The 14549-nt window shown below is 44.3% G+C and overlaps 1 protein-coding gene across 2 annotated transcripts in view; it reads left to right on the top strand.

Annotated features, from left to right (window-relative positions):
* Positions 1–10636: 10636 nt before the first annotated feature.
* Positions 10637–14549, top strand: part of LOC143775248 (prolactin-releasing peptide receptor-like) — a 292045-nt gene continuing 288132 nt past the window's right edge. Inside the window, exon 1 of one of the 2 annotated variants that reach the window (XM_077263150.1) lies at positions 10637–11056. The gene's annotated coding sequence lies outside the window, so the exon portion shown is untranslated. The remainder of the gene's footprint in view (positions 11057–14549) is intronic. The other variant, XM_077263148.1, reaches the window with a different exon arrangement.

Raw genomic sequence — 14549 nt, 5'->3', positions numbered from 1 at the left:
AACAGAGGGGATGATGCACACAAGTTAAATTCCACAAGTGGCCACCGGGGGAGCCCAGAATCCAATTTCACAACAGCGTGGCCACAGTTATATACTGCGTGGCCTGTATTAACGCATCGGGTATTCTACAATATGTATGTATGTATGTATATAGCAGCCACATAGTATATAGCACAGGCCACGTAGTATTTGTCTGCTATATACTACATGGCTGCTATATACATACATAGATATTCTAGAATACCCGATGCATTGGGATCGGGCCACCATCTAGATATATATATATATATATATATATATATATATATATATACTATATAATTGTCTAAGGGATACTTCCGTCTTTCTGTCTGTCTTACTTTCTCTCACGGATATTCATTGGTCGCGGCCTCTGTCTGTCATGGAATCCAAGTCGCTGATTGGTCTCGCCAGCTGCCTGTCATGGCTGCCGCGACCAATCAGCAACGGCCACAGTCCGATTAGTCCCTCCCTACTCCCCTGCAGTCAGTGCCCGGCACCCGCTCCATACTCCCCGCAGTCACCGCTCACACAGGGTTAATGCCAAGTGGTAACGGACCGCATTATGCCGCGGGTAACTCACTTCGTTACCGCCGCTATTAACCCTGTGTGACCAAGTTTTAACTATTGATGCTGCCTATGCAGCATCAATAGTAAAAACATCTAATGTTAAAAATTATAAAAAAATAAAAAAATCATTATATACTCACCTACGCCGGCTTTCCCGCACCTCGCGACGCTCCGGTGACCGCTCCATGCAAGCGGCAGGTTCCGGTGGCAAGGATCTTCCATGACAAGAAGGACCTTCCATGACATCACGGTCATGTGACCGCGACGTCACCACAGGTTCTGCGTGCCTGCGCGAGAAGGACCTGCCATGACGTCACGGTCATGTGACCGCGACGTCATCACACCCTGGGACCGGAAGCTGCCGCCTGCACCGCACACAGGTGACAGAACTACAAGGGTACCCTCGGAAGGTGAGTATATGATTATTTTTATTTTTTTTACCTGTGACATATGTGGCTGAGCAATATACTACGTGGCTGGGCAATATACTATGTAGCTGGGCAATATACTACGTGACTGGCCAATATACTACGTGGCTCTGTGCTGTATACTATGTCGCTGTGCAATATACTACGTGGCTCTGCGCTGTATACTACGTCGCTGTGCAATATACTACGTGGCTCTGTGCTGTATACTACGTCACTGGGCAATATACTACGTAACTGGGCAATATACTACGTGGCTGGGCAATATACTACGTCACTGGGCAATATACTACGTCACTGGGAAATATACTACGTGGCTGGGCAATATACTACGTGGGCTGTGCAATATACTACGTGGGCTGTGCAATATACTATGTGGGCTGTGCAATATACTACGTGGGCTGTGCAATATACTACATGGGCTGTGCAATATACTACGTGGTTGGGCAATATACTACGTGGCTGGGCAATATACTACGTGGGCTGTGCTATATACTACGTGGGCTGTGCTATATACTACGTGGACATGCATACTCTAGAATACCCGATGCGTTGGAATCGGGCCACCATCTAGTTTATATATATATATATATATACACTCACTGGCCACTTTATTAGGTACACCTGTCCAACTTCTTGTTAACACTTAATTTCTAATCAGCCAATCACATGGCGGCAACTCAGTGCATTTAGGCATGTAGACATGGTCAAGACAATCTCCTGCAGTTCAAACCGAGCATCAGTATGGGGAAGAAAGGTGATTTGAGTGCCTTTGAACGTGGCATGGTTGTTGGTGCCAGAAGGGCTGGTCTGAGTATTTCAGAAACTGCTGATCTACTGGGATTTTCACGCACAACCATCTCTAGGGTTTACAGAGAATGGTCCGAAAAAGAAAAAAAATCCAGTGAGCGGCAGTTCTGTGGGCGGAAATGCCTTGTTGATGCCAGAGGTCAGAGGAGAATGGGCAGACTGGTTCGAGCTGATAGAAAGGCAACAGTGACTCAAATCGCCACCCGTTACAACCAAGGTAGGCCTAAGAGCATCTCTGAACGCACAGTGCGTCGAACTTTGAGGCAGATGGGCTACAGCAGCAGAAGACCACACCGGGTACCACTCCTTTCAGCTAAGAACAGGAAACTGAGGCTACAATTTGCACAAGCTCATCGAAATTGGACAGTAGAAGATTGGAAAAACATTGCTTGGTCTGATGAGTCTCGATTTCTGCTGCGACATTCAGATGGTAGGGTCAGAATTTGGCGTAAACAACATGAAAGCATGGATCCATCCTGCCTTGTATGGAGCATCTTTGGGATGTACAGCCGACAAATCTGCGGCAACTGTGTGATGCCATCATGTCAATATGGACCAAAATCTCTGAGGAATGCTTCCAGCACCTTGTTGAATCTATGCCACGAAGAATTGAGGCAGTTCTGAAGGCAAAAGGGGACCAACCCGTTACTAGCATGGTGTACCTAATAAAGTGGCTGGTGAGTGTGTATATATATATATATATATATATATATATATATATATATATATATATATATATATACACACAGACAGGACAGACCAAAATTTGGACACACCTTCTCATTTAAAGATTTTTCTGTATTTCCATGACTATGCAAATTGTACATTCACACTGAAGGCATCAAAACTATGAATTAACACGTGGAATTATATACTTAACAAAAAAGTGTGAAACAACTGAAAATATGTCTTATATTCTAGGTTCTTCAAAGTAGTCACCTTTTTCTTTGATCAAAAACACCTAAACAAGGACGCCCTCTCGGCCAACAGAGGGCATACCTCTAAGCCAAAAACATATAAACCTATAAACCACACTAAGTTGTGAAATGATGAAAAAAGGCCTTTTCCTGCTCGCAACACGTCAGTTTTTACCAACATGTCTCAAGGTAACCATGCAGCATTACTAGCGGCACATGCATATATTTCTTAGGTACCTGTACTTTTGTTGGTTGTTTGATCTTTTGCTCTTGGTCTTTTGCACACATGCTGGTATTTTTTGGAGCAATCCAATTTTGATTGGCTGCACTTATGGAGTTATTATACATCCATACATTATTTTTCCCTTTAGTGTTGCCTCTGTTTACCCTTCATGACCATAGAGCATATATCGGCATGCTGTTGTAGTTAGGACGCTTGGATTTCTTTGTATTCCTTACCAGCATTATTTTTACCATCATTGCATGCTGGTTTCTTTAGCTGTTTTTCTCCTTTTCACCACTTGTTGTCCATGTATATTTATAATTATCACATTTATGTATATTTGATACTTTAATAAAAGTGTTTTCATATGTTTTGATACCTCTATCGCTTTGTTGTGGATTTTTGGTCAATCAATTTGTTGAGAATTAGACCTGTTGATACTTTTTTCTTTGAAGACTGCTTTGCACACTCTTGGCATTCTCTTGATGAGCTTCCAGAGGTAGTCACCGGGAATGGTTTTCACTTCACAGGTGTGCCCTGTCAGGTTTAATAAGTGGGATTTCTTGCCTTATAAATGGGGTTAGGACCATCAGCTGTGTTGTGCAGAAGTCTGGTGGATACACAGCTGATAGTCCCACTGAATAGACTGTTAGAATTTGTATTATGGCAAGAAAAAAAAGCAGCTAAGTAAAGAAAAACGAGTGGCCATGATTACTTTAAGAAATGAAGGTCAGTTCGTCTGAAAAATTGGAAAAACTGAAAGTGTCCCCAAGTGCAGTTGCAAAAACCATCAAGTGCTACAAAGAAACTGGCTCACATGAGGACCGCTCCAGGAAAGGAAGACCAAGAGTCACCTTTGCTTCTGAGGATATGTGTATCTGAGTCACCAGCCTCAGAAATCGCTGAGGTTAACAGCAGCTCAGATTAGAAACCAGATCAATACCACAAAGAGTTCTAGCAGCAGACACATCTCTACAACAACTGTTAAGAGGAGACTTTGTGCAGCAGGCCATCATGGTAAAATAGCTGCTAGGAAACCACTGCTAAGGACAGGCAACAAGCAGAAGAGACTTGTTTGGGCTAAAGAACAAAAGGAATGGACATTAGACCAGTGGAAATCTGTGCTTTGGTCTGATGACTCCAAATTAGAGATCTTTGGTTACAACCACCGTGTCTTTGTGTGACCCAGAAAAGGTGAACGGATGGACTCTACATGACTAGTTCCCCCCTTGAAGCATGGAGGAGGAGGTGTGATGGTGCTTTGCTGGTGACACTGTTGGGGATTTTTTCAAAACTGAAGGCATACTGAACCAGCATGGCTACCACAGCATTTTGCAGTGGCATGCTTTACCATCCGGTTTGCGTTTAGTTGGACCATCATTTATTTTTCAACAGGACAATGACCCCAAACACACCTCCAGGCTGTGTAAGGGCTATTTGACCAAGAAGGAGAGTGTTGGGGTGCTACGCCAGATGACCTAGCCTCCACAGTCACTAGACCACAGAGAGAAGGCAAAAGGGCCAACAAGTGCTAAGTGTCACGCTCGCGCCGAGACTGGTTGGCGCGGGCGTGCAGGGGTGTGGCCCCACTGGACCACAGAAAAACTACCTTGGAAGGGGCGTAACTAAGTAGCTTCCTAGGTGTTCGCTGGAGCCTCTGATGGTGAGCTCAGACTTGTGCAATAGGAAGCTACCAGGTACCACTCCAGGGTGGTGTCTGGCTGTGGCTGCTGATCCCACCGGGGAACGGAACATAGACAGGCAAGTGGGCAAGGCTGGTACTTTGGCAGGCACGGCTGGGATGCAGGCAGTCAGATGGGTACAACAGAGACACTGGCAGGCAGGCGGGCACGGCTGGCTCTCTGGCAGGACAAGCAGACAAGGCTGGTACACTGGAAGAACTGGTAGGGACCGGTCTGCAGGCAGGTATGTAAAACAGGTAAGAACCTGTTCAGACAGGAGAACTTAAGAATAGGTAGAGAAAGACCGTAAGAGCTGAGCGCAGAGCCACAGAGAGCAGAGCTGAGCGCAAAGCCACAGAGAGCAGAGCTGAGCGCAAAGCCACAGAGAGCAGAGCTGAGCGCAAAGCCACAGAGAGCAGAGCTGAGAGCAAAGCCACAGAGAGCAGAGCTGAGAGCAAAGCCACAGAGAGCAGAGCTGAGCGCAAAGCCACAGAGAGCAGAGCTGAGCGCAAAGCCACAGAGAGCAGAGCTGAGCGCAAAGCCACAGAGAGCAGAGCTGAGCGCAAAGCCACAGAGAGCAGAGCTGAGCGCAAAGCCACAGAGAGCAGAGCTGAGAGCAAAGCCACAGAGAGCAGAGCTGAGAGCAAAGCCACAGAGAGCAGAGCTGAGAGCAAAGCCACAGAGAGCAGAGCTGAGAGCAAAGCCACAGAGAGCAGAGCTGAGAGCAAAGCCACAGAGCAGAGCTGAAAGCAAAGCCACAGAGAGCAGAGCTGAGAGAAAAGCCACAGAGAGCAGAGCTGAGAGCAAAGCCACAGAGAGCAGAGCTGAGAGCAAAGCCACAGAGAGCAGAGCTGAGCGCAAAGCCACAGAGAGCAGAGCTGAGCGCAAAGCCACAGAGAGCAGAGCTGAGCGCAAAGCCACAGAGAGCAGAGCTGAGAGCAGAGCAAAGTCAGAGAGCAGAGCAAGACACAGAGTGCAGAGCCAAGAGCAAAACTACAGAGTGCAGAGCAAGGTCACAGAATGCAGAGCAAGGAGCAAAGCAAGGTCGTAGAGAGCGGAGCCGAAAGCAGAGCAAAGCAAGACACAGAGGGCAGAGCAAAGCTAGATACAGAGTGCAAAGCAAGACAGTACGCACAGCAGAAAAAGCAAACCAAGACAGGGATATAAGCAGACACAGAAACAGGACTAGACTAAGACAGAGTAAAGAACGAGACAAGGCACAGAGACATGGACACAAGCCAGGGTACGACGCCCATCTGGGTGGAGGACATAGGCCAGGGTACAAAGCCCCACTGGGTGGCTGCACAGGACACAGACCAGGGTATAACACCCCCCTAGGTGGCTGAACACAAGAGTCACAGAGTCATGGCCTGGCACCTCAGCAGCTAAGAACTGACTGAGGGAGTAAGTTGCACAGGCCCCCACCAATGGGTGGGGATGTCTTAAATATAGGAAGCCTCATGGCGATTGGCCAGGGACACCTTAGCAAGGTGCACACAGTCTCTATAAGAAACAGGAGTTGCCGGCGCTGCCCCCATATGCACACAGACAGAGCATGCACAGAGCAAGCAGCAGACATGAGGCACACAGCATGGAGCTGGCAGCAGAGAGAAGTCACAACAAGGCCCAGAGAAGTAAGTGAGTTTGAGTGTAATGCAGGTGGGGGATGGGAGGCCATGCAGTGATGCCAGCAGAGTTGTTTACTTAGCATCTCTGGGAACTCCTTCAAGATTGTTGGAAGACCATTCCCGGTGACTACCTTTTGAAGCTCATCAAGAGAATGCCAAGAGTGTGCAAAGCAGTCATCAAAGCAAAAGGTGGCTACTTTGAAGAACCTAGAATATAAGACAATTTCAGTTGTTTCACACTTTTTTGTTAAGTATATAATTCCACGTGTTAACTCATAGTTTTGATGCCTTCAGTGTGAATGTACAATTTTCATAGTCATGAAAATACAGAAAAATCTTTAAATGAGAAGGTGTGTCCGAACTTTTGGTCTGTACTGTATATATATATATATATATATATATATATACATATACAGTATATATATATATATATATATATATATATATATATATATATATATACCTATTCTATGTGTAGACATTTATTTTCTCTATTCTATTCTATTCTGTTAGTGTGATTTTACTGTACACTGCACTGAAATGCTGGCTTTTCTATAGAACACTGGTGCATATATCTCGCAAGGCACACGCATGGTCCGTGTGTAATCTGTATTTTTCTTGCCCCCATATGCTTTCATTGGCAGATTTTTTGCGCAATACGCTGACAAGCGCAGCATGCTGCGATTTTCTCAGCCTGTAAAATACGGCCGAGAAATATACGGCAGACAGGAGCTGCCCCATAGAGAAACATTGGTCAGTATGCAACGCGTTGTTTTTGCGCCTCATATGTCCGTATTCCTCTCTAGTGTGACCCCGGCCTTAGAGTGTATGATCCTAGTGATTGGCAGACAGTAGTAGTAGTACTTCTGGGACTCATCGCCGCCCGTGTGTTCGGTGAGTGGTGGCAGCGTGTGTGAAGTGGGGTGCATAGTCTGTGTCGGGGTGTGATTTATGCTCCCATTGCAACATAGGACAGAGGTCGAATGCTGGACTGAGTGAGAGGAGATAGATTAACCCTTTGTAGGCGCAACCCCAAGTCACGTGCTGAGAAGCAGATACGTGACAAATTACTCATTTTGCCTATCTACCCAGCTAATTCTTCTCTTTTCCATTAGGTCTATGACATCATGTGTTAAAAACTGACAAGCTGAATCCTTATTATCCCTACACAGTAAACGGAAGTTATGGTGCGTGCAAACCACTGTATGTTCGGTTCGAGTGCGATCCGTCAAAACATCGGATCACACTCACCGCATTCAGAATCGCCCGATCTATCAATGTAAAAAAGGATTGGTTAAATTAACGTGTGCACAACCAAATTTGGTGCACGGGTAGGTTCCCAAACCGTAGTCAATCAATAATACTAAACCCGGCACTCAAATTAATGGTGAGAAGAAATAACAGATTTATTGTGTCCCAAATCCAACAAACGTTTCGGTCTCACAACGGGACCTTCATCAGTAACGTAATTTGGGATAATGTTGGGAAAAAGTGACTATATGACCTGTCAGGAGAGTAAGTCAATATAGTGCAGAATGCCCAATAGAGGGAGAGGTTTTAGCCTATATGCAGGCTGTCATCGCGGCGTCCACCGCTGTAAGGTCGGCACCGTGTTATTCTTATCTTCTTTTTTTCTGTTGAGTACTGCTCTCATGCCTCCCACCTTGCTTCTTTTTGGGGAGGGTGCACTCTCAAAGATTAACAGTTCAGGCTGGTAGCATGGTCATTCCCCTGGTCCAAACTGAGCGCTCTTTTATGCTTCAAGCAGTGGCCGCCTTGTCTCTGCAAAATGGGAAACTTTCTATGGTCAGATACAGCAATCCATGGAGCTTCTGAACAGTGGTTATAGCCTTATAGTATGGAGCCTGCAAGAAGTTCACTTTTATTGCTTTGGAAACCATCCGCACCGAGACTGTATAAGTGGTTGGTAACCTAGGCAACAAACAATAGACAAAAAAAATAAAAAGTTATATTCCAAATCATCTTGTGTTTACAAGTATTTTGCAATTTTACCATTTTATAAGATGAGGAAACCCTTTTAAGGAGGAACCAACAGCTCTCCTGATGTGTTTCACTTAAAGAGAAGCGGTCACTATGAAAATGCCATCCAAACTGCAGGCGTCATGTTCCAGAGCAGGGGGAGACGATCAGATTGTAGTTTTGTGAGAAAAGATTAAGTATAACCTGGGTTTTCTTTTTTTTAAACTTATGCTCTTTTTTGAGAAAACTACAAAGGAAAAACACAACGTAGAGTTCTAAGAAAATGTTTTATAGAATGTTTAGTTTTTCTATTGGTGAATACAATAACTTAAAGGGAACCTGTCACCATGAAAATGTTGCCTATTCTGCAGGTACCATGTCATAGAGCAGGGCAGCCGAGCAGATTATTTATATATATATAAATATATATATATATATATATATATATATATATATATATAGTTTTGTGGGAAATGATTCAGTATAACCCGTGTTTTAATAATTTATTTTTCTGCTCTTTCTGGGATTTTTGGTCCAGTAGGCGGTCCTATCAGTGACTGACTGTTATCTCCATATGCACACTTATACAAATAATGCTGATAGTCACTGATAGGATTGCCCACTGGACTAGTTATGTGTAAAATAGCTGAGGGAGTAAAAATGACAAAAAGTGAAGAACTTAAGGGGTTAATATGTCCTGAATCAAAAATGCAAAACTGTTCTCCCTCCAATCAATAAATGTGGACTTATAAATCTTTCCTCTCTTATTAATAAAAAGCAGGAAGCATGCGTTGCTTTAGGGCTCGCTCATATCACTGTATTATCGGACTAGTCTATCTGATTTTTTATCAGTCGGATGAATATTATTCTATGGGGCAGTGCTGATCAGCAACTTTTTTCACTGACCGAATCTGTCTATGAAAAAATATTGCAGCATGCTGCGATTTCAATCTGAAATCAGAAGCCACTCACTCATTCAAGCCTATGGGTGCATGGAAATCATGGACTGTACTTGGATGACATCTGAGTGCAGTCTGATTTTCGTAGACTCAGACAATGGAGAAGATGGAGAAAGTTTGTGCTCCTCTGAGAGAATCGGATCACTAAGGTGATACTCAGATCAAACTCGGATCAGAGTGTCATTGCTATCGATCCGATTCTCTCAGATTAGAGAATCTACACTCGTGACCGCAGCCTTAAGGCCCCGGCACACATAGCGATTTACCAACGATCACGACCAGCGATACGACCTGGCCGTGATCGTTGGTAAGTCGCTGTGTGGTCGCTGGGGAGCTGTCACACAGACAGCTCTCTCCAGCGACCAACGATCAGGGGAACGACTTCGGCATCGTTGAAACTGTCTTCAACAATGCCGAAGTCCCCCTGCAGCACCCGGGTAACCAGGGTAAACATCGGGTTACTAAGCGCAGGGCCGCGCTTAGTAACCCGATGTTTACCCTGGTTACCAAAAAAAAACAAACAGTACATACTCGCCTTTCGGTGTCCGTCAGGTCCCTTGCCGTCTGCTTCCTGCTCTGACTGAGCCGCCGTACAGTGAGAGCAGAGCGCAGCGGTGACGTCACTGCTGTGCTGCGCTCTCACTGTACGGCCGGATCTCAGTCAGAGCAGGAAGCAGACGGCAAGGGACCTGACGGACATCAGATGGTGAGTATGTACTGTTTGTTTTTTTTTTACATTTACGCTGGTAACCAGGGTACACATCGGGTTACTAAGTGCGGCCCTGCGCTTAGTAACCCGATGTTTACCCTGGTTACCAGTGAAGACATCGCTGGATCGGTGTCACACACACCGATTCAGCGATGTCAGCGGGACCTCAACGACCAAAAAAAGGTCCAGGCCATTCCGACACGACCAGCGATCTCACAGCAGGGGCCTGATCGCTGGTACGTGTCACACATAGCGAGATCGCTACTGAGGTCGCTGTTGCGTCACAAAACTTGTGACTCAGCAGCGATCTCGCTAGCGATCTCGCTATGTGAGACGGGGCCTTTAATGACAAAATCAGCTCTGCTTCATCTGATAAGCACAACATTGACTCATCGTCTCATAAACTGTATCTAACCACTTACCGAATGGATGTAATTGCCTGCTTTCGATAAAAGATGCAAAACACTTCTCTCTTCCCTACCAATACTTTAAAGATAAAATCAAATGCAAGTCTGATTCTTTAACTGGCAAAATAAAGTAAAGGATTATGAATTTGTCATTTCTTATTGTGTTGTCACAATTTGTAATCTTAGGGCAGTGTGGAGATCATATATGAATGAATGAATCAATCAATCAATGAATGAAGCTGCAAATGGTTAAGTGGTAAATTCAGCACTGCTACATATATATCACACGTCTTCTCCATCTCACCGGCACTAATGGACCAACTAGCAGGAGGAATAATAGGATCAGTGCGTTCTCCTCTCTAGGTAAAAGCATTAACTCCTCTTCTCTTAGGTACTCCCATCAGATCTCTGGGAGGGATCTACAGGGAGGATAAAGCAGAGTGTCGGACAGAAGTAGGAATATTCAGAACCCTTGTGTATGGGGAACTGTTGAATACAGCAACAGTAGAGGGGCTAGTGCCAGCCCTGTACTGATCCCAGGGGCCAGCAGTGTCAGTTACTGGCCATCCCATCGGCTTTCTCTGCCTGGATGTCACCACATATCCAATATTAGGTCATAGAACCAACTTCGAGGTTAGGGAGGTCTATTGACCTGCTGTGTGCGGATTTCCAAGAATTCAGCAAATCTGTTGCTCTCCTTCTGCAGACCATGAGAATTTCATAGACATGTAAGTATTCATCTGTCTTCATTTCCTTGGCATCTTTTCTTACGCAGCAGCTTTACCAGCTACATAGTGCGGAGATGTATTTTATGTCTTATAAAGACATTGCTCTGCTGATCTGTACTTGCCGACATGTGTCTCAGCCTGTCATTATTCTATACAGAGAAGTTGATTGCTTCCTGAATGGTCCTCATTGACAGTCACGAATATTCCATTGTATCCTATGAAGGTGGCAGTGACTGTGTGACACCAGTCAGATGGAACTTGTGTTTTATCCCAGTGATTCCTTCATGTCTATTCACAATCTTTGGTTCCTTCTTATTAGTCATTCACAACCTGAAGATATTCACGGTAATAATTTAGTCAATTCATTAGTATGTAATGATAATGTTCACATGTGAAATGAGCAGAGAGACAGTGTCGGAGTAGACTGGCAGGGCTGTGCACCAGGCATTGGGTGCTAGGGCTATGGGGTATTTAATTGAATTATTGCCCCAAGTGAAGAAAATCATTTGTATGATTCTGTATACACTATATGTTGTACCTGTATTATTGTATGGAGACCTGCACATGCCGAGTGTTTGCCACGAGTATTTGCCCAGGTTGTGTCCTGTATGCCCAGGTTGTGTCCTGTATGCCCAGTGGCACCCTGATCCCATAGGAAATACTGAGCAAAGAGGAAACCCAATTACAGTTATGAGGAGCGTAAAAAAAAAGGCTGGGAGACATTGATAGCGGCGAGGAAATTAATTAACGGATATGTTTACTCTTCCTCTTCACTTATCTCTCTCGTGTCACTTGGGTGTAAATCCTATTTTAAAAAGAAGACGCCAAATTAAAAAGATTATATTAGTGAGTACAAATCCAGAATATTTTTATTATCATTAATATTTAGTATTTTTCTGCACACATTACATCCATCCAGGGAGCAGGGATCTCCGGCACCGATGTATAGCAGCCTGTATTCAGAGTGGGTGTTACTATTGGTACGACGTTTGTCCATGCTGCTAATAACTGCAAAATTGACGGTGGAAATTAAAATGATTGCTCACTTTTATCTGTATAACTAGAAGTACAAGTCAAAGTTGCTCAAAAGCATTCAATATTTTATGCTGCTGCTCGAATGGTGCATGTCAGTGCTTAGAAACATATCCTGAGGACTCTTTCTTCCTTGATATCCATGAAGAAGGGCATAAATATATAATAATGTTAGTCAGCAATATGTTGTATTACGGTTTAGGTTCATTCTGGTAGAGGGCTGAGGTGCGATACCTGACACTGACTATGGACAAATGCAGATTTGCTTCTATCTCTGAGCAATCAATATCTATTAGAAATCTATGGCCAGCACTACCCAATTTTTAAAGGGCACTCCAACTGGAATGTTGGAGCCATGGACCACCCTCTTTTGACTTAGGCTGGGTTCACACTAGTGTTTGAGTCTGCTTTGTGGTGCTGCGGACTTCTTTCCTTAGCTCTGCCTAGTTCCCCAGGCATCCTGTGTGCCTATCTATAACATTGGGTACGCAGGGACATGCGTTGTATGCGGATGCATCTTTTTGACGTGCCCGCCGAAAGCAACATGTTGCATTTTCTTGCGTTCGGTGGGCACGTCAAAACGATGCATGTGGACGCATCCGCATACAATGCATGTCCCTGCGTATCTAATGTTAAAAGATACAGGTACACAGGATGCAAGCAGAAGTAGGCGGATCTTAAGGATAGAAGTCCACAGCACCACGCTGCGGACTCAAATGCTAATGTGAACTTAGCCTTAAAGAGGTGTTCTCTGGGTTAAAAGTTATCCAATACAAGGGATAGGGGATAACTTTTCAGACACATGGGGTTCAACCTCCATGGCCCTCACCGGTCCCGAAAATGGGCTTTTCAGAGCGGAGGTCAATCATACACACTTCCTCTCTAGCCGAGTATCACGCTTGACAATCTCTGGCACTGCTATTAAGAATGAATGGAGAGGAAGTGTGCATAATCAAGCACCGCTCCATTCAGCAAGGTCTCTTCAGCGGATCGGTGGGACCCGCAGTAGTTGGACTTCCAGTGATCAGAAAATTATCCTCTATCCCCTGGATAGGGGATAATTTTTAAACTTGAGAGCACACCTTTAAAGGGAGGCTGCCGGCAGGTATTTAGACCCAAAACTAACATAATTTCTGTAAAGTTCTTGTAATATTAATTCCGTCCATGCCTCTGCTTTATAGAAATTAATGGGCAAATTTTCATGTAGATGAGCCACAAGTGCAAAGGGGCTTCATCTTGCACTTACTGCTCTCCCTGCTCTCTTCCTTTTTCCGCATCAACCGCCAGCATCTTGTCAGTGACTAATAGGTCACTCTGCTCTGTGACCTGCTCCTCTACCCAACATCTTGTGCAAGCTCCATCATTCTCGGGTTCATTTGCATGAAAATTGCTGATGGATTTCTGTAAAACAGAAGCAGAAACTTATAAACAAAGAGATGGATGCCATCAACATTGCAAGGACTTCACATAAATTATGTTAGTTTTGGGCCTAAAAACCTGCTAATAGGTTCCCTTTAGTGTTTCCTTCAAGTGTTTATTACCAGACCAGTAAAGGAATTACTGACCATGCCTTGTTACCTTATGTTATGTTAAGTTACCCCCTTTTTAATGCATGTATAGTGCCCTTTAAAGCTGAAATACACGTCTACTATTAAGCATACAGGTCATGTGTAAACTGCAATACTGCACTGCATCAATCATCCTGGTTTGGAGTGACCTGAGACAGTGACTGACCCAGCCTGTTAGGTTCTGCTATTCCATGAAATTGTTGCTGTTGGTACCTGCCAAGCTCTGTATCTCAATATTGTGTGTAGTGGATGGACAACAAAACTGTGTTGACCACAGTGCTGGTAAGGACATCTATTTGGTTGACAGAAATGGATCCAAAGTTGCAAAAACTGAGCAGGAGTTGATCAAACATGTAAACTTCTTCATTAGAAGAGATCGAGATTGTGTTTCAGAGGACTAAGACTCCTTTTTAAAGTATATATGTGAATACCAACACTGTGGTCAACAAACTTTTGCTAAACTCCTTCATATTCCTTCTCCTTGAATGAGGACATCAACTGGTGCTACAAGGATTTGGGCACTGGCTGCATGCGGTGGTGCATGCTACAGTAGTGTTGCGCATAAAACTTTAGGTGAGCCTCTAACCTCACGCAAATTAAATTTAATTTTGTCCTGACGTACTGACACCATAAATGCCTTGTGTGTTTTGTACTTTTGGCTTCCTTTTCTGAATATGTTCCATACTTTGTGCAACCGCAAATATGGCAATAAAAACAAAAAATAAAAAGAAACTCACTCACGGATGAACCCATATGAACATTCAGCCCCCAAGTAAAGGAATGTGTCAGAGACTAAGGTAATAGGGCCACTAATGCTGTTTGGTTTCAATTATAATGTCCAGCATTTGGCGGTTATTCATTTGAAACTAAACAGACCTATCAAAGACAAAGGG

This window comes from Ranitomeya variabilis, chromosome 5, assembly GCF_051348905.1.
Source record: "Ranitomeya variabilis isolate aRanVar5 chromosome 5, aRanVar5.hap1, whole genome shotgun sequence".
NCBI lineage: Eukaryota > Metazoa > Chordata > Amphibia > Anura > Dendrobatidae > Ranitomeya > Ranitomeya variabilis.
The sequence above is the reverse complement of the archived record's forward strand: the minus strand, read 5'-3'. Positions and strand labels throughout refer to the sequence as shown.